We start from the raw sequence: 11,064 nt of genomic DNA, 5'->3' as shown, positions 1-11,064 counted from the left end.
ACACGTGAGTTCTCTCAAACAGGTACATTCATAGGGCTGGAATGCAGACTAGTGGTTGCCATGGGCGAAGGGGAGGGCAGAAAGGGCAGCTGTTGTTTAATGAGTTTCTGTCTGAGATGATGAAAAAATGTAAATGCACAGTGATGGGGGCACCTAAGTGGCTCAGTCGGTTGGGTATCTGACTCTTGATTTTGGCTCAGGTCACGATCTCAGGGTTGTGAGATCGAGGCCCCATCAGGCCCTGTGCTGGGCATGGAGCCTGCTTGGGACTCTCCTTCTCCCTCTGCCCCCTGCCCCCTCCTCTAAAAAATTTTTTTAAATGGACAGTGATGATGGTTGTACAACGTTGTGAATGTACCTAATGCCACTAAACCAGTTACTTAGAAATGGTTAAAGTGATCCATTTTTTTTTGTTGCATATATTTTACCACAGTAAGAAAACACAAAATCAACCAAGGCTCTTTGTTCTCCATCTGGGAGGGAAGGGACAACTTACACAACAGAAACTTCAAGAAGCTTTATCTCTGCAGTTGGGCAGTGGTGGAGGGTGGGAAGCAGATGTGATCCTCCCTCCCCCAGGGCTTCCTCCCCACCCGGCTCCCTCCCTCTGCACACAGCCTTATTTCTCCTCCTTTTCTTGGGACTCAGAGAAACCAAGGCCTTCTTTCTGGCCTCCTGCACAACTCCACTTGAGGCCCCCGAAGCACGCCACATGCCACTGCCCGCTTGACCCTCCAACTGCTCGACCTATTTCCCACAGAAAACACTTCATCCCTGGCCTCGCTTGACATTCCTTGGTTCAGAGTCTGTACTTCCTCCCTGCTAATTCACACCTTGAATCTGTTACTCTCTGAACAGCCTCCCCCAGTTACACCAGCCTTGTGTTTTTGCTCCTGGATGAGGATGTAAAATTAACAATGAGGCAGAGAAGCTGTCACGGAGAGGTCAGGCTCACAGCAGGCTTGGCACAAGCAGGGGTGCAGGAATCTGAAGACTGGGCAGACTCAGGCCAGCTCATCAGGCAGTGCCCTTGGCCAGCGGGTGACCCTCAGACAGTAGCTTCTTGGATCTCCTGGTCCCTGGCTTCCGGGGCACCAGTCACCATTATATGGACCATAGTCACATTTGCCATGCATGGTCACCGGGAGAGCTGTGAACAGCCGTGTCCTCCCGTATGGGCACCCGTGGGCTATGGGAGTTGAATCGCCCACTGCCATTTGGTCCCTTCTCTGTCTCCAAGTGTCCTTCAGCCTTGACTTCTTTGGCAGTCTGCTCCCAGATGTGTGCAGCCGCTGGTCTTCTGTAAGACCACTGAGCTCCATCCACACTGCCGAAATCACCCTCCAAGACTCTATCAAAGAGGGCAGCCTGTTGCTGTGTGTGTGTGTGTGTGTGTGTACATTTTCCTTATCCATTTGTCTACTGATTGACACTGAGGTTGCTTCCATACTTTGGTTATTATAAATAATGCTGCCATAGTCATAGGAGTGTGTATCTCTTTTTGAATTTGTGTTTTCATTTTCTTTGGGTAAATACCCACTAATGAAATTGTTAGATCTTAGAGGATTTCTATTTTTAATTTTTTGAAGAACTTCCATATTGTGGCTGTACCAATTTATATGCCTACCAACACTGCCTGAGGGTTCCTTTTTCTCCACATCCTCATCAAGACTTGTTTTTTCTTATCATTCTGATGTTAGCCATCTTACTGGTGTGAGGTGATATTTCATTGTAGTTTTGGTTTGAATTTCCTGATGATGAGTGATATTGAGCATTTTTTCAAGTGTCTGTTGGCCATCTTCTTATAAACTAATTTTTTTTTTTAAAAAGCCTGTCATAGTCTTAGCAAAGGGTAATTTTCAGATGCTGAACTGAATGTTTGTGAAATTACAATCTTTTAAACGTCTGGTTTCGTTGTCTTCACAGCTGTTTGTTAATAGCTGTGTGGTGTTCCATTCAATGGATGTATCATAGCCTACCTGAGGATCCGTGACACTGGGAGGTTTATATGGCTGCCAATTTTTGCAGTGATGTGTAATGCTGGGTGAATGCCTTTTTGTGTATAGATTTGTTTTCTATTATTTTCTTAGAATAAATTCCCATCACTGGGATTATGGAGTCAAAAACTAAAATTCTTTATGGACCACGCTGTTTTCCGGAGGACTAGGAACTGATGGACGGAGCCGCTGGCAATGACTTGATTCTCACCCCTGCACTTGAGCCCAGCTCCCTTCTGCTGGTGAAGGCATAGCAGCGCACTAATGCGCAGGGACAGAACTCAGGCCGTCATCTGTTAAAACATGGTCCCAGTGCTGCCGTCTCCCTCTCCAGTTTGCACAGATGTACAAAGCCCATCCCACTGGCCCTGGGTGGAGGATATCTTTGTGAAAGGTAGGTTTTCTTAGCTTGGAGGTCAAGTGCTTGGGTTGTGGAGCAAAATGCTGATGATCAAATCCCAGCTCCACTGGGTAGTTAGGTGTGTGACTTTGGGTCAAGTTGTCTTAATACTCGTGGCTCTGTTTTCTCCTTTGTAAAATGAAAGCTGAGAAGAGAACATATATTGTGAGGATGAAGTGAGGAAGCACACGCCGCTCGTGCCACCCGGTGCCCAGCCCGGTGCCCAGCCCAGTGCCCAGCCCGCGGCAGATGCACGAACCGGCTCCGCAGTTCTAGCGATCGGACTTTGTAAAGAATGTGGCCTTGACGCAGCCCGCTCTTCACACCATGGGGCTGGCTTCTTCTACCTTCCAGTCGGTTCCCACACACAAGTCCTCTGAAACGAACTACTTTAAATTCTCAGCCCAGACTTCATTCTGTACATCTGAATGGAAAAGTTCAAGTCAAATCAATTAATCAAAAGGACTCTGCAGAGAGTTCTGAAGAAGCAGGTGTTATGTCCTTGAACTCAGAGAGCTTACATATTTCAAACACTCACCTTTGAAAGAGAGAATCAATGCACAGACCTTGGCTCTGGATCGCAGGGAATGCCTGCTCGGTCAGCACTACCCCGTCACTAGAGGGTCAGACTGGGAAAGTGGAGATGATTACAGTTGTGTGGCAGGCGTGAACAAACAGCTCTTCAATTCTGAAGGAATTGGGTGGCAGAGTCGGTTAAGCAGCCGACTCTTGGTTTGGGCTGAGGTCATGATCTCAGGGTCATGAGATCGAGCCTCAATTGGGGCTCTCATGGTGCACAGAGCCTACTTAGGATTCTCTCTTTCCCTCTCCTTCTGACCCTCCTCTCTCTCTCAAATAAATTAATCTCGGACGCCTGGGTGGCTCAGTGGGTTAAGCCGCTGCCTTCGGCTCAGGTCATGATCTTGGGGTCCTGGGATTGAGTCCCGCATCGGGCTCTCTGCTCGGCGGGGAGTCTGCTTCCTCCTCTCTCTATCTCTGCCTGCCTCTCTGCCTACTTGTGATCTCTCTCTGTCAAATAAATAAAATCTTAAAAAAAAATTAATCTCTGAAACTAATATAACCACTGAAGAGTGACAAGACAACTAAGTCTTCTAAAAAAATACACTTTTTTTTCCCCAAATAAAATCCAGAGAACCAAGTGAAACTAGTGGCTTCTAGGTCCCATTTCATTGTTAACTATCAGAGCTCCATTGAGGCTGGCCCTGTGGATGCGGGGTTTGTTTTGCACACGACACAAAACTGAGCTCCGCAAGGTTCGCTGTGTGAAGACATTCCCGTTCTCATGGTAACGGATGGTCCATCAGCACCAAAATATATAAAAGGCAGCGGGCAGCATGAAGATGTTACTACGACAACTGGAATTTAGAGTATACATTTTTAAAGGCGTGTGGGAGGGCTTAATTTCACTTCACTTTCTTCAAGAAAGCCTGGGTAGGATGAGTCAGGCATTTCAGAAAACCGGGGTGCCCTAGGGCCCGGGGTGTGGGCTCACGCAGTGACAGCACTGGCCTGAAGATGGGTGATGACAGTGTTGCCTACAGAATCCTGTGAAATCACCTCAGCAAGACGTTGCTCTATCAGGAGTAGCTGTGGGAGTAGGCAGGATTACGGAGTGAGTATTACAAGAGAACTCTTGATTTTTAGCCTTCATGGAATTTGCAGATAGAGGATGACCAGGAAGGCGAGCCTGGGTGGCTCAGTCAGCTAAACCCTGCCTTTAGCTCAGGTCACGATCTCAAGGTTCTAGGATCAAGCCCTGTGTAGGGCTCCCTGCTCCACGGAAAACCTGCTTCTTTCTCCTTCTTCCCCTGCTACTCCCCCTGCTTGTGCCCCTCCCCCCCACCCCATCAAATAAATAAATAAAATCTTGAGAAAGAAAAGAGACGCCCATGAACAATTCAAATTGTTTTTAAAATGTTTGTATTTGGGGCACCTGGGTAGCTCGGTTGGTTAAGCCTCCGTCTTCAGCTCAGATCATGATCCCAGGGTCCTGGGACAGACCCCCTCATTGGGCTGCCCGCTCAGCAGGGAGTCTGCTTCTCCCTCTCTCTGTCCCTGCCCCCCACCCCGCTTGTGCTTTCTTTCTCTCTTGCCCTCTCTCTCTCTCAAACAAATAATAAAAAACAATCTTTTTTAAAATGTCTACATCAAAATAAATAAGCAGGGGCGCCTGGGTGGCTCAGTGGGTTGAGCTGCTGCCTTCGGCTCAGGTCATGATCTCGGGGTCCTGGGATCGAGTCCTGCATCGGGCTCTCTGCTCGGCGGGGAGTCTGCTTCCTCCTCTCTCTCTCTCTGTCTGCCTCTCTGCCTACTTGTGATCTCTCTCTGTCAAATAAATAAATAAAATCTTTTAAAAAAAATAAGCAAATAGTTCATTCTCCACAGTTTGGAATGTACAGGTACTTCTAGGAACTTGAGATGACATTTCGATCTTCCTCTGAGGATGTGAATTTATTTCTCATTCTGGGCCTCACGGAGCTGAAAATAGTCTGTGGCGTGTGAAGGTGAACAGCTCCCGCTTCAGTACTGGGGCTACAGCAGGTCTGCGGACCCTGCCGAGGGGGGCCAGCCCTCCGTGTGTAGCTCCAGAAAGGGTATTTGTGTCCCAGGGCCCTGGTCACCTGCTTCCAGCTCTTAGTGGCTGCCGCCCACCAAGCCTAGCCAGCCCTCCCGGGGTCATGCTGAGTGATTCAGCTCCGCCCCACTGTGTCCCCCTACACACTCACTCCTCTTGGTCTTGCTGTGTCTCCGCAGTTCACTGGGGATGGCCCAGGTCACATGAAGGTCTAGGTGGAGTCATGAAATCAGCCTTCTTTTAGTTAGTTCCAGAGAGCTCTCTGAGGCGTTCTGCAACTAGCAGAGCAAGGAGCTCGAGTCGAGAAGCTTCTGTCCTCAAATTCCTTTAATTCTCCCAACCATCCGCTTGGGCGCAAGAAGGGTGAAGTAACTTATCCCTGGTCACACAGTGGCACTCAGCCAGGTCTCACTCCAAAGCCGAAGCCTGAGTGCACCCCTCCACCCCCGCACAGTCTGGGTGAGAGTGAGAACGTGTTTGCACCACACCAGCCCAGTGTCTGAGGGAGCTTAGCCTTCTGCTCTCTTGTGATGCTTTTGTCTCTCATGCTCTACCTCACTGGGTGGGGTTCGTGGGGAGGTTACAGCCTCTCCAAGACTCCCTGATGCTCTGGCACATTCTGACATTCTGCTTTCTATTCTCTGTATTTTGTGATGTTTTAAAGTCTGGGGTAGGGGTGGGGGGAGCCTTTCAGGCCCAGAGAGGGACTGCCCCTCCCATGGTTAGCTGCTTTCTAGAAAGAGCAGACAACTTGCAGGTGAGCCTACATTTGATACACAAACCAACCAATCCGCCCCTCGCCCCTCTGGCGCACATTCACCTCCTTTTATCAGGTCCCTACTATAGCCAGGAACTCTTCTCCTAACCTAAATGCCCCCAGGGCCAGACACCAGACCACTCGGGATGCCCCTGGAGCCAGAGCCCACTGAAACTGCCCCCACTATCCCCTCCTCAGCCTGCCCAGTGCGCCTACCCTGCCTCGTCTATTCCTTCCAGCAAAACCCCAATAAAGGCTCTGGCCCGTGCTTTCCCCTCACTCCCGACGACGAGGCCTGAGTGGCAGTGTGCCCCTGCTCTTGGGAACCGTGACAAAGTTGTGCTGTTGTTGTTGTTGACTGGATGTAGTGGTTTCGTCAGGAAGAGCGGGATTACAGTGGATTTAAGAGTTGGCACTGGGGCCCGTCTTCTTGCCAAAGGCGGGCATGACCGTGACCGAGCGCTGGTTGCCCTGCATCCACTGCTTGGCTCAGCCTGTCGTCTTCTTTTTTTCCTGTTTGGCCACCTTGGGGGTCCGCCCTCTGACTCGGCCAGCCTGCGCCAGGGATCCACGGACATTCCTCCAAGCGTGTGGCCGGCTCCTTCCAGGCCGGCCAGAGCCTCCGCTCCATGCTGACCCAGGGTAGCCTCAGCCCCTCCAGGCACGCCTGCCAAGAGCACGACTGGATCTTCGGAAGTGATGCCCTGCGGTGAGGCCGTCTCCTCGACAGTCACCTCCAGGGTGAGGACAAAGACCCGAACCACAGCCATGGAAGCCGCTACCTTGAAGACAGAGTCAAGAAAGAGAGCAAAGTACTTTGGCCATGCCAATCATCTCCCGATCTGTTGGCCTGAATAAAAGCAAAAATCCTGGGTTGGTTTGCAGGAAGACGTCTGGAGCTTGGTCTCCTCCCTGGGGCTCTCCTCCAGCTCCTCCTCCTCCTACGGCAGAGCAACTCTTGCGCAGCTCCTGCCTCTTCCACCCCTCCCCTCCAGCCCGCGGCCAGGCCTGGGCCCTGCAGAGGCCAGCCTTGGACCAGATCAAGGACAGAACCTTGACCTCACTTCCTCCATTTTCCTCAGGGCAGAAGGGCTGGAATCTACCACAGCTCTGGAGAGAACCCATTTGCCTCCAACCAACTTTTTCCAACCACAGGGTGTGACACTCCTTCCTATGAAGTTGAATCCCCTGAGGCTGTGTATTTGGCGGGCAGGCAGGGGGGGGGGCAGGAACTCTGGGCTCCTGGCCTGTCCTAGCTCTCCAGGCCCTCGAGGGACCAGTGCGTGGCTTTCCAGCCCAGGGCCCCTGGGGCACCAGTCCTCTGTCCTGCCTCTTCATCCCCACTGTACAGTTAATGTCCCCGAGGAACCGTCAGCGTCTTCTGGTCTTGTCTCTCAGCTGACCACCTGTGGTTTGGAATGTAAGTACGAGTAAGGACGTGACCACACACAGGATGCTGGTGACACTGACCCAGTTGACAGAGCATGTGATGTGAGCCAGGTCTTCAATCGTGGAGTCACCGCACGGATGACTGTGGCTGGAGCAGGAGGGCGGCTCCGGGAGGAAAAGGTTGGGTGGAAGCGCCAGCTGGAGAATGGGCTGTAGGCTGGGCCGGAGGGCTGGCGGGTCCAGCAGAGGGGCTCTCGGGGTGGGCTCTCGGGGTGGGGTGGGGGGGCGGGGGAGGGTGTGTCCTGGATCCTCAATCAGCATGGGGGCAGCTGGGGGAGGAGGGGAGGAGGAAGCCCGAGGAGGTGCTGCAGGACGCAGGTGGAGATGGGCCCCTGAACGGGGGGGGGGGGGGGGAGTGGGGGAGAGGGACCCCACAGATGTTTTGGAGCAGGGGGAATGGATCCTTGTCATAGAAGGGGTGCTTTAGCAGAGTTTCTGGATTCTCTGGTTTTAAAAGAATCACTCACTAGGCTATCTGCTGTCACGTGCTAAATGCTGCCCTTTCGACTCCTGCTGGGGCTTTGCAGAACTTTTAGGAAACTCCTGACACCGCCACCTACTTAGGTGAGCCGTGATCCCCATTCCAAATGGCTGGAGGCCCATGGACTTTGGAGTTGCTCCCAAATCCTCACACCCTTGACTACTTAATTTGTGAATTCCCAAAGACCTCCTACAGTATCTTCAAGATTTCATGATCGGGGCACCTGGGTGGCTCAGTGGGTTAAAGCCCCTGCCCTCAGCTCAGGTCATGATCTCAGGGTCCTGGGATCGAGCCCCACATCGGGCTCTCTGCTCAGTGGGGAGCCTGCTTCCTCCTCTGTCTGCCTGCCTTTTTGCCTACTTGTGATCTCTGTCAATAAATAAATAAAATCTTAAAAAAAAAAAAAAGATTTCACGATCACCTGGATGTAAACAGGAAGGTGGTGTAGATCTACTTCTGATTTGCAGCCCAGGGAACTAGGAGGGTGGAGGCTTGACCTTGAGCGCTCTGAGGACGGCAAGGGTGATATTTACATGGGCAGCGCGGAGGAGACGCCTCACAGGCTCTCCACGCCTGTACCTCACGCTCTTCCTGAGGGAACATAGGGGCGTGGGCCAAGCTTAGAGTTCCTTTCTGGGGGTGAAAATTAAGAATCAAAATGTGACAGAAGACACTGGTCTACTAGAGAAAGCAAACAACACAAGGCATTTGTAGCAAGGGTGGCTGAAGACTGGGAGCACCCCCAAAGCAGCTGACATATTTAGACCAGAACCTCAGGGAGACACCGGAGGAGCCTTGTCCCCAGAAGAGGAATATCGAGCTGAGTATCTGTGCTCCTGCTGATGCCGGCCAGCTCTCCAGCTGTGGAAGCTGCCTGGCGACTGCTGTCTGCTCACCCCACCCCGTCCCCACCTCCCCAGCCCTACGCTTGAGGAAGAGCTCGTCTTTGACCAAATTCCGCCTCAGACATGACTTTCTTCTAACCTCTCTCAGCCTGGACTTGCGCTCTCTCACTATTTTGTGTATCCCACCCCCTACACACATTATTTGTAATAATTATTTTTTGTTCAGGCTTTTCCATGTAAAGCAGTTTACATTCATCTTCCCGTGACCGACAAAAACTATGTGAGGAGGGCACACCAGTAGTGGTAGGACTACCTTTTTCCAAGTAAGGGAAGTGAGCCCAGAGGGCTGGGGACTGGCCCAAGGTCACACCAGCCAGGATCCATATTTTTTTTTTTTTTAAAGATTTTATTTATTTATTTGACAGAGAGAAATCCCAAGTAGATGGAGAGGCAGGCAGAGAGAGAGAGAGGGAAGCAGGCTCTCTGCTGAGCAGAGAGCCCGATGCGGGCCTCGATCCCAGGACCCTGAGATCATGACCTGAGCCGAAGGCAGCGGCTTAACCCACTGAGCCACCCAGGCGCCCGCCAGGATCCATATTTGAGCCTCGGTCCTCTGACTCCTTATCAATGCCCTTGACTCCAACACCCATGAGTAAAGTTAATGGCATTTTACCTGTTTTAAAGTATCTCCACATTTATGCCTCTGCCATACCCGAACCACCCGCGCACCCATCCAACCCTCTGATCCGTCTGCTGCTCATTCCTCCAACCTCCCAACCTGCTGAAATTCTACTTATCCCCCAAGACGTAGCTTAAACATCACCTCCTCAGTAACGGCTTTCCTCCTTACTCAGGGAGAAGCAATCGTATCTTCATTCGAAGTCCGGGACAGGTGCACCTGTTCCATGTGTGTCTAGGACATGGATCCACACCCAGCCGCAGGGGAGCCCCCGGGAGGGAGTGCCTGTTTAGCTTCTGTAGCGGGAGGCAGGCTCCACCTGCTGTTGAGGGCGCCTAAGACAAGGAATGCCCCCCACCCGGAGAAAGGGTATTCAGGAGCCGGGCAGTGGAGAGGAATGACAGAGCCCACTGGAGTCCCCGCGTCTGGCTGCTTGGTAACATCATCAGTAATCTGCCCCATTCTTACACCGTGAAAATGAAAATGCTGTCACGGACACCATGACACTATCCCGTGTATGATCAAGTGTGTGTGTATCCTCCCCCCCCCTCGCCCCAGCCTCACTCCCCAGAAAGGGAAACAACCCAGAGTCTTACCAGTGCCTACTTCCACTTCCGGTCGAGGATCTCCAGGAGGTGCCCATCGTCCTCTTGCCCCTCTAACCCAGCGCTGCATGACCTTCTTCCGCCCCAAGGTCTCTTTGTAAAACAGTTATTCTGTAACATCCCCTTTACTACCCTGGAAAATGAAATTCAGAGGTGAAATCTCCTGTGTACTGTGTAGTAAAGGGGACAAAATAAGTAACTTACAAAAAATAAAATTCATTCAAATAAGTAAATACCCAGGCACGCCCCATCTAGGTGTCCTAATAAAGGAGTCAGATGGTTGCAGCTACAAGAATGCAATCAGACCGCTACCGGGTGGCTGGCTGGCTTCCACCTTCCACCTCCCACTCAACAGTAAGGCAGGACAGTGTATTCAAACCGGGGTTACGTGGCTTCTGAGAGACTCAGTTTCACCCGGTGTTATACCCCCTCGCGGCGGTGCTGTAGAGAACGACTGAGCTGAGCTCTTACAGGGCACACAGTTCTAGAAGCCTCTGTGCCTGGCTACTCAGTATTGGCACCAGGTGGGAGCATGTTGGAACACCGATTCGAGCCCGGCCTCTCGTCTATTTAACAAGATCCTCAGTTTATCTGCATATAAAGTAAAGGCCGAGAAGCCTGGGGGACAGGCTAAGGGAGGAGGCCAGCTGCTTTCACGTAAGTCTTTTTCGATATGGCCATCTGGAGGTTCTCTTTACGGGAACTGCCCTAGACCAGGAAGGTATTAGCTTAGGATTTAGCCAGGAAAACAGAAACCACTGAAAGCACCTTGAATAGAGGGAATTCAAGGCAAGGATTGATTACACGTGTGACGGAAGACTTGGCTGGGAAGCCAAGCAGGCAGGGGTCCGCAGCGGCAGGAAGCACACTGCCCCAATCCTCAAGGGGACAAAGAGAGGAGGGGCGTACCTGGAACCCAGTGTTCTTCAGTGGAAGCTGGTGTGACAGAGGAAGCTCTTTGGCCGCCAGAGACCTCACCGGAGGCAGAGTGTGGAGGAGAACCCCCCAGGCTCCCCTGCCTCCCGTCTTCCAGCTTCTGCACAGTGTCTCCCGCTGGCCACTTTGAGTCTGAAGTCAGTGGACCTAGGAGGCATGCAAACAGCCTTCTGGAAGCAGCCCTTGTCTATCAGAGGGCGGAGCAGGAGGAGAGCAAGGAACAGCACGCCTGACAGGCCCGGAACTGGCACAAAGGCCAAGAGCTCTTTACCGAAAGAATCACTTTTCAAAGAAGTACTCTTTCAAGATACTTCTCTCC

At 51.8% G+C, this 11,064-nt stretch overlaps 1 long non-coding RNA gene across 4 annotated transcripts; it reads right to left on the bottom strand.

Moving 5' to 3' along the window:
* Positions 1 to 1,958: 1,958 nt before the first annotated feature.
* Positions 1,959 to 10,966, bottom strand: LOC116569675. Of its 4 annotated transcripts, none has more exons than XR_004277131.1 (5): positions 10,719 to 10,966; positions 9,801 to 9,942; positions 9,349 to 9,539; positions 2,657 to 3,085; positions 1,959 to 2,542 (listed from the first exon to the last, which is right to left on the bottom strand). It is a non-coding gene; the product is annotated as an uncharacterized LOC116569675 (long non-coding RNA). The 4 variants fall into 4 exon arrangements; XR_004277130.1 differs by having other exon boundaries at positions 1,959 to 2,821; positions 2,936 to 3,085; XR_004277129.1 differs by having other exon boundaries at positions 1,959 to 3,085.
* Between the last annotated feature and the right edge of the window lie 98 nt (positions 10,967 to 11,064).

This window comes from Mustela erminea, chromosome 11 (assembly GCF_009829155.1).
Source record: "Mustela erminea isolate mMusErm1 chromosome 11, mMusErm1.Pri, whole genome shotgun sequence".
In the NCBI taxonomy this organism is placed as follows: Eukaryota; Metazoa; Chordata; class Mammalia; order Carnivora; family Mustelidae; genus Mustela; species Mustela erminea.
Note: the sequence above shows the minus strand (reverse complement) of the source record. Positions and strands in the feature narration are given on the sequence as shown.